This window comes from Rutidosis leptorrhynchoides, chromosome 9 (genome assembly GCF_046630445.1).
Source record: "Rutidosis leptorrhynchoides isolate AG116_Rl617_1_P2 chromosome 9, CSIRO_AGI_Rlap_v1, whole genome shotgun sequence".
NCBI classification, from domain to species: Eukaryota; Viridiplantae; Streptophyta; class Magnoliopsida; order Asterales; family Asteraceae; genus Rutidosis; species Rutidosis leptorrhynchoides.
In genome coordinates this window covers 40,909,463-40,919,436 of record NC_092341.1, presented here as the reverse complement: position 1 = coordinate 40,919,436, position 9,974 = coordinate 40,909,463, and the positions used below count along the sequence as shown (strand labels likewise).

General features: G+C 32.2%; 1 non-coding gene across 1 annotated transcript; it reads right to left on the bottom strand.

The window, feature by feature from the left end:
• Window positions 1–1,281: 1,281 nt before the first annotated feature.
• LOC139869506 (small nucleolar RNA R71) lies at window positions 1,282–1,388 on the bottom strand. Its single transcript, XR_011766113.1, has one exon. It is a non-coding gene; the product is annotated as a small nucleolar RNA R71 (small nucleolar RNA).
• Window positions 1,389–9,974: the final 8,586 nt, after the last annotated feature.

Below are 9,974 nucleotides of genomic sequence, written 5' to 3'. Positions count from 1 at the left end.
TATTTTTCGTTCGTAATTAGTACTAAACTTAATATTTTACCGTAGTATTTTATATTTCTAGATTTTTAAGCTTTGTCGTAAAATCCCTTAAGTGCTTTTTCTTTAGATTAAGATTTAGGCGCTTTAGAATTTTGCGACGTCGTTTTAAGATTTTAGTACTTTTAAGTAATTGCCGTTTTGGATATAGAATTCTTTTAAGCTTTAATACCTTTAGACGCAAGTTTTAATATTTAGTTTTTAGACTTTTAAAGTTTTGACGCTTTACTTTCTTATTATTATTTTTCGACTTTTTATTTTTCGACGTTTTTCGACGCACTCTTTTTCTTCCTCTTATTTCTCGACGCTCTAGTATTTAGGACATAGATTTTATCATCAAAATTTCGACGAAAAATTATTTTAAGCGGTTAAATTGATAGACATCCAAAATTTTCTGGTTCGTAGTAATTGTTGGATTTGTTAGTGGCGAGTTGTGGGCTTCGGATTTAAAGGGTCCTAGCTACCTGCTGCATCTATTGGCTATTCGAAATGTAGGCAAAATCAGAAAAGTCTATTAATTTGATAACTTATATAATTTTTTTTTTATTTTTTTAACTAATAGGATATTCTGTGAATGCACCGAGCAAAACGTTCACCACCTTTCATACGTTCACCACCTATAACTCGATTAAGACATCTTGCCAATATTATCGCCGTCAATTTTTCTTTAGAATCATCATCTAGTCGAACAAGTACTCCAATTCAAATTTCCGATAATCCATTTTTTGAACCCGACTTCACAATTGAGAACCCGGAAGATATTTAAGGACAATTCAGATATCCTGAACCACTAATCATTCCTCCTAAACCACAAACCGTTAAATCAGAATCTTCTAGTGATTCGGATTCAACAATTTCAAATATGGGAATAACGGAACCTCTAAGTATGGAAGATCGAATGAGAGCCACACGCACGGGCCAAGGACACGCCATTATTAAACCAGACATTAATGCGCCAGATTATGAAATCAAAGGACAAATCCTACACATGGTAACTAATCAATGCCAATATAGTGGTACGCCAAAAGAAGATCCAAACGAACATCTTCGAACCTTTAATAGGATCTGTACTCTATTCAAAATCGGAGAAGTTGAGGATGAACAGATCTGTCTCATGTTGTTTCCCTGGACTTTAAAAGGAGAAGCCAAAGATTGGTTAGAATCGTTACCTGAAGGGCGATTGACACATGGGATGTTTTAGTTGAGAAATTTCTTAAAAGATTCTTTCCGGCATCTAAGGCCGTAAGACTTCAAGGAGAAATTGTTACGTTCGCGCAAAAGCCAAATGAAACATTATATGAGGCGTGGACAAGATTTAGAAAGTTGTGGAGAGGATGTCCTCAACATGGTTTAGACACTAATCAAATAGTACAAATATTCTACCAAGGTGTCGACGTTGCTATACGAAAAGACATCGACACAGCAGCTGGTGGTTCCATTATGAAGAAAAGCGCAACTGAAGCTTACAAAATTATTGATAACACAGCCTCCCACTCACATGAGTGGCATCAGGAAAAAGATATCTTTCGTTCATCTAAAGCGGCTAGAGCCGATTCTAGCCATGACTTTGATTCCGTTTCCGCAAAAATAGATGCTTTCGAAAGAATAATGGAAAAGATGACTAAAGATATTCACGCAATACGAATCAGTTGTGAGCAATGCGGCGGACCACACTTAACGAAAGATTGTCACATTGAACAAACGATGGAACAACGTGAGAATGTTTCCTACATGAACCAAAGGCCGGGAAATAATTATCAAAATAATTATCAACCTCCAAGGCCAAACTTCAATCGAAATCAAAACATTCTTTACAATCCAAATGGACCCAACAATAACTTGTACAACCAACAAGGTCCGAATAACCAACCAACTCAAAACAACACTTTCAATCAACAAAGACCTGGCTTGTATAAATCACCACAACAAACCGAAGAGAAAAAGCCAAATCTGGAAGAAATGATGGAAAAGCTAATGGAATCTCAAACACAATTTATTACATCTCAAACCCAAACGAATGAGTGGTTTGATCAGTCATTAAGAACTCAACAAGCTTCCATTTTGAATCTAGAAAAACACGTAGGTACTCTTGCTAGCATGATAAGTGAGAGGAAACAAGGAAAGCTACCGAGTAATACTGAAGTAAATCCTCGAAATGAGAATGTTAGCATGGTGTCAACGAATTCTGAAAAATCAGCACCAGAAGATGGGAAGGTTTTAGATGTGATTAACAATGAAGAAGTTACAACACCACCACCACCACCCGAGTATGTAAAGCCAGTGTTGGCACCATACAGACCACCCATCCCGTTTCCAAGAAAAGGAGTTGAGTATGAGCAAGTAATAGGTAATAAAGTTTGTGATACCTCTGGAAAGAAGAAGAAGAAGAATAAGAAAATGCAAGAAACAAAAACCGTAGAAGTAAACCCGGTAAAGGCAGTTTCACCAAAACCTCCACCCAGGTTAGGTGATCCGGGTGAATTTATTGTACCTTGTCTATTTAGTGATTGTGTCATGTATGATGCACTAGCAGATTTAGCTGCGAGTGTGAGTGTTATGCCTCTTTCATTATATAAGAGATTAGGATTAGGTGAGTTAAGTCCAACGGAAATGAGTGTTCGACTCTTTGATCAAACCATTAGGCACCCAGTTGGAATTGCTGACAACATACCCGTTCAAGTGGGTAATTTGACATTTCTAGTCGAATTTATTGTCATTGACATAGAAGAGGACTCAAACATTCATCTAATTTTAGGTCGACCATTCTTAGCGTCCACCAGGGCGTTATTTGATGTAAGAGAGGGTAGAATGACACTTAGTGATGGTGAAAAATCGGTCACCTTTGTTTGTTGAAAGACTAAATCTCCACCAACCAAAACCGTTGAACCAACAAAAACGATTGGTAAGAACCATGTTGTTTTACCAACTCCAACGGTAGTGCTTAACAATAATAAAATGCCTAAGTGTGGGGAAAATGAAGTAAAACCTAATGATGACATGATAACAAAGAACCCCGTTGTTGATACGAAATTAAATGACCCCGTTATTAACAATTCAATGAAGAAAGTTATTAAACGGATTCACGATGCTAGATCCAAGGGGAACTTTAAGTTATGTAACCGGTTAGTATCCAATCTTTCACCTAAAGAAAAGATGAAACTAGTTGAATTTGTGGATATTACACAGGAATCCGACCAATGGCTTAAAGCAAAAGTCACAGATATGCAAGTTGATTATGGTCCAAAAGAAATTGACGATGAAGTTAATCACAAATTCGACACCACAGCTACCTAAGTGTGGGGAGATTCAAATGTTCTAAAAATAAATTGCTATCTAGAGTTAGTTGTTCTGTTCTTGTGTAGTTCCGAAAATGGAATCCGATTGGTCTTTTCCGCTAGCAGACACTAAAGAACTAGTTTTCTCCCCCCATTCTGAATTTTTTGTTTTGTAGGTTTTGTATGAAATTAATACGCTTTTTAAATTTATGATTTGTGTGAATTTAAAAACAAAAATTTACTTTATTTCATTAAGTTTAAAAAAATGATTTCTAAAATTCGTCGTGAGTTAAAGACTAGATCATAGAATCGAAATTGCTTTACCCAAAGACGGGGCGAAAAATTTTGTTATCATTATTTTTAATATTACTGATCTAAAGTATGCCAAAAAATTAAAAAACCCGAAAATCTTTGTTTTTAAAACAATCGCTTTAAAACGACAATTTTTAAATTTTGTCGAGGGACGGACTAGGTAAACATACCGAAACTACCTAAAGTAAAAGGAAACAAAATTTTAAAAAATTATTCATTTAAATTGTTTTAATAAATACAGGTTTTATAAAAAAAAAATATATATATATATATATATATATATTATATATGTTTGTAGTTTATCTTATGTACAAAAAAGGGTAAAACATCGCACTTTCAAAGACTGGCATTAAGTTCAGCAAAAGCTACTAATTTTGACGATAAGACGCAAAATATCAAATGTGATATAAAATAATATATTTGCAAACTCGGTATTTTTAATCACTTTTCTACACTAATCACCCTCATCAATTTATAATTATAGTCTGATTTTATGCAAATGAGGGCATTACATGATCTCAAGTGTGGGGAAGGGTTATAAATTCTCTCGAGTTTACACTTAGTTTAATTGCCAAATTTTGTGAAAATTTGAAAAAAATTTCAACTAAATAAATTCAAAATCATGTTTATATATATTTATGAACGATAAAACTAGGTGTTAATGCCGAAATTATTGTTACCTCGGAGAGAACATAAATGGAGAAACAACCCAAAACGCTTGAATTCATTTAAAATGGAATAAAGGAGAATAAAAAGGCAAAGAAAAATAAAAGCTAAGTGTGGAAAGAATTTACCAAGTTCTTTAAAACGCATATCACATATTTGGTACAGATTATTGCAGGTACTTTTGCTTTGGACTAAACTAATCAGTTTTACCCAATTTATTGTAATACTTTTGAAAGAATAGATGGATCTACACGATGAATCAATTCCATCATTAAAAGAAAGTAAAGTCTTCCGAAAAAGACACGCGCTTCTTGATTTAGGTCAGAAAGTTGTCTTCTAGACCAGTTGTAGAGTCTACAAAAAACCTTGAAAAGTTTTCTCGAAAATCAGCTGGAAATCCACGGACCTCAGCATCAACCAGGGTCGCCAAGTGGTCAGACTAATCCTATCCATGAGAGGATCTGTCTCGTAAAATGGGGAGGGCGCCGTGCAAATTAGCTTGATAAGACTAATGAATCAGACCTCCAGAAAGGATAATCTCCTTAAAGATCAAAAATCAGCTTTTAAGACTGATATTACTCAATCCTTGAGATTGAATTTAAAGATTGAGAATTACAAACTCATGGAATTCAATGATATCTAAACTCGAGCTTGAACGAGAAAATATTTTGATCAAATTAAAACCGATTTGTTTTCTGAAAACCTATTTTCAATGCGTTCATTACCATTGAACTGTAGTGACCCGAACTTTTCCATGTTTATATATATTAAATGAAATTGTTATTTACATGATTAAGTGTTTCCAACATGTTAAGCAATCAAACTTGTTAAGACTTGATTAATTGAAATAGGTTTCATATAGACAATTGACCACCCAAGTTGACCGGTGATTCACGAACGTTAAAACTTGTAAAAACTATATGATGACATATATATGATTATATATATAGTTAACATGATATTATGATAAGTAAGTATCTCATTAGGTATTTTAACAATGAGTTATATACATAAAATTGAGTTTATTGAATTAAGAAACTTGAAACGATATATATAACGATTATCGTTATAACAACGTCTTACTAAATACATATGAATCATATTAAGATATTGATACACTATGTTTAATCATGATAAATGATAAGTAAACATGTAATTAAGTGTATTAACAATGAACTACATATGTAAAAACAAGACTACTAACTTAATGATTTCGAAACAAGACATATATGTAACGATTATCGTTGTAACAACATTTAACTGTATATATATCATACTAAGATATATTAATATATCATAATATCATGATAATGTAATAATTTAACATCTCTTTAGATATAATAAACAATGGGTTAACAACATTTAACAAGATCGTTAACCTAAAGGTTTCAAAACAACATTTACATGTAACGACTAACGATGACTTAACGACTCAGTTAAAATGTATATACATGTAGTGTTTTAATATGTATTCATAAACTTTTGAAAGACTTCAAGACACTTATCAAAATACTTCTACTTAACAAAAATGCTTACAATTACATCCTCGTTCAGTTTCATCAACAATTCTACTCGTATGCACCCGTATTCGTACTCGTACAATACACAGCTTTTAGATGTATGTACTATTGGTATATACACTCTAATGATCAGCTCTTAGTAGCCCATGTGAGTCACCTAACACATGTGGGAACCATCATTTGGCAACTAGCATGATATATCTCATAAAATTACAAAAATATTAGTAATCATTCATGACTTATTTACATGTAAACAAAAATTACACATCCTTTATATCTAATCCATATACCAACGACCAAAAATGCCTATAAACACTTTCATTCTTCAATTTTCTTCATATAATTGATCTCTCTCAAGTTCTATCTTCAAGTTCTAAGTGTTCTTCATAAATTCTATAAGTTCTAGTTTCATAAAATCAAGAATACTTCCAAGTTTGCTAGCTTACTTCCAATCTTGTAAAGTGATCATCCAACCTCAAGAAATCTTTCTTATTTACAGTAAGATATCTTTCTAATACAAAGTAATACTCATATTCAAACTTTGATTCAATTTCTATAACTATAACAATCTTATTTCGAGTAGAAATCTTACTTGAACTTGTTTTTGTGTCATGATTCTGCTTCAAGAACTTTCAAGCCATCCAAGAATCCTTTGAAGCTAGATCTATTTTTCTAATTTCCAGTAGGTTTATCCATAAAACCTGAGATAGTAATGATGTTCATAACATCATTCGATTCATATATATAAAACTATCTTTTTCGAAGGTTTAAACTTAAAAATCACTAGAACATAATTTAGTTAATTCTAAACTTGTTCGCAAACAAAAGTTAATCCTTCTAACTTGACTTTTAAAATCAACTAAACACATGTTCTATATCTATATGATATGCTAACTTAATGATTTAAAACCTGGAAACACGAAAAACACCGTAAAACCGGACATACGGCGTCGTAGTAACACCGCGGGCTGTTTTGGGTTTGATAATTAAAAACTATGATAAACTTTGATTTAAAAGTTGTTCTTCTGGAAAAATGATTTTTCTTATAAACATGAAACTATATCCAAAAATCATGGTTAAACTCAAAGTGGAAGTATGTTTTTCAAAATGGTCATCAAGACGTCTTCTTTCGACTGAAATGACTACCTCTTACAAAAACGACTTGTAACTTATATTTTTAACTATAAACCTATACTTTTTATGTTTAGATTCATAAAATATAGTTCAATATGAAACCATAGCAATTTGATTCACTCAAAACGGATTTAAAACGAAGAAGTTATGGGTAAAACAAGATTGGATATTTTTTGATTATTGTAGCTACGGGAAATATTGTAACAATTCTATACAAATCATATCCTAGCTAAATTATATTGTATTATACATGTAATCTAATATATTATGTAATCTTGGGATACCATAGACACATATGCAAATATTTTGACATATCATATCGACCCATCTATATATATTATTTGGAACAACCATAGACACTCTATATGCAGTAATGTTGGAGTTAGCTATACAGGGTTGAGGTTGATTCCAAAAATATATATACTTTGAGTTGTGATCTAGCCTGAGACGTGTATACACTGGGTCGTGGATAGATTCAAGATAATTTATATCAATTTATTTCTGTACATTTAACTATGGACAACTAGTTGTAGGTTACTAACGAGGACAACTGACTTAATAAACTTAAAACATCAAAATGTATTAAAAATGTTGTAAATATATTTTGAACATACTTTGATATATATATATATATATATATATATATATATATATATATATATATATATATATATATATTTGTTATAGGTTCGTGAATCTACCAGTGGCCAAGTCTTACTCCCGACGAAGTAAAAATCTGTGAAAGTGAGTTATAGTCCCACTTTTAAAAATTTAATATTTTGGGATGAGAATACATGCAGTTTTATAAATGTATTACGAAATAGACACAAGTAAATGAAACTACATTATATGGGTGAATGATTGAAGCCGAATATGCCCCTTTTGCTTGGTAGCCTAAGAATTAGTAAACCAATCTACTAATTGACACGAATCCTAAAGATAGACATATTGGGCCTAACGAACCCCATCCAAAGTACCGGATGCTTTATTACTTCGAATTCGTTGTTATCATGTCCGAAGGATTTCCCGGAATGATAGGGGATATTCTTATATGCATCTTGTTAATGTCGGTTACCAGGTGTTCACCATATGAATGATTTTTTTCTCTATGTATGGGATGTATATTGAAATATGAAATCTTGTGGTCTATTATTATGATTTGATAATATATAGGTTAAACCTATAACTCACCAACATTTTTTTGACGTTTTAAGCATGTTTATTCTCAGGTGATTATTAAAAGCTTCCGCTGTTGCATACTAAAATAAGGACACGATTTGAAGTCCATGCTTGTATGATATTATGTAAAAACTGCATTCAAGAAACTTATTTTTGATGTAATATATTCTTATTGTAAACCATTATGTAATGGTCGTGTATAAACGGTATATTTTAGATTATCATTATTTGATAATCTACGTAATGCTTTTTAAACCTTTATAGATAAAATAAAGGTTATGGTTGTTTTAAAAATGAATGCAGTCTTTGAAAAACGTCTCATATAGAGGTCAAAACCTCGCGACGAAATTAATTAATATGGAACGTTTATAATCAATATGAACGTAAAATTTGTGATGACCCGAAAATTTTTGACTTATTTAAACCAATTCTCTATACGATTTATTATTTTAACACGTTAAACAAAGTCTGTTAGATTGAGTCTCAAAATTTTAGAACTGTTACATATATACAATTACCTTTGACTACTCTCGACGATTCATGAACAATTATATGTATGTATATATATATGTACAAGTAAAAACGACTTTCCTACAGTAAAAATTAATTTGCTACAGTAAAACACTATTTGCTACAGTGAACCCGAATTTTGCTACAGTGCTACAGTGAAAACGAGTTTGCTACAGTGATTTGCTACAGTAAAACCCTATTTGCTACAGTAAAACACTATTTGCTACAGTAAACACTATTTGATGTCGACGAACTAGCAAACAAAAACAGAAAAGGCGGCCATGCGATCGCATGGCAAAAACACTGAAAACTCATGCGATCGCATGAGCTACAGTAAATCGAAAAGTACTATAAAAGGTCAGTTTTGCTCGACGAAATATTTCATAAATATATATGTACGTTATTTTATAATTATAATTATAATTATAATTTTAATTTTAAGTTTAATAATAATAAAGTATATTCGAGGGTATTTTTAATTCGGGTTTCAAACCGTTTTAAAATAAGGAAATATTGGGTATTGTTCGGGGTATTGTTCTTGAATCCAAGACCAACCATACAGTCATCTACCATCATTACGTCTACGCAATTTTCCTACAATATTGAATCGCAATATTGAACTGTGAGTTATAGTCTCCCTTTTTAAATACTTTAAATATTTTTGGGCTGAGAATACATGCAATTTATTTTAAACGCAATAAGACACAAGTACATACAAAATTCTACACTGAGTTAAACCGAAAATCCCTTAGCTTTGGTAACTAGTAGCTGCCAGTACATAGGATATGGACTGGTGGGCGCGAATAATTGTATATGGATCCATAGGGCTTGACATCCCCGTCCGAGCTAGAGCGCTAGCCTTTCAACGGACGTATGTTATTTGAGTTTAAGACACGTTGGTTTGCGTGTATTAAAACGAATGGGGTAATTATCACTATAGCGTTAAGTTTAGTTACCAGGGTGCTCTGTTACGTAGAATCTATTGATAAACTTTTGATAAAATCTTGTGGTCTATCTTTATATATGTTTATGACTCGAGCAATTAAACCTATAACTCACCAACATCCGTGTTGACTTTTTAGCATGTTTTATTCTCAGGTCCTTAGAATGCTTCTGCTGTGATGTGCTTGTTGCCTGCATGGAGTCTCTCATGCTTTGTACAAAGTTTATTGCATTCAAAATAAAACTGCGCTGTGTAATAAATAATTGGACTGTGATGTCAACCTGTAAATTAAAGACTTTTGTATTTTGGGGTTTTGCTTATACCTAAGCACTCGCCCACATGTTTATAACTTTCTATGTTTAGAAAGTCACTTATTTTAATGAATGCAATATTTTATCA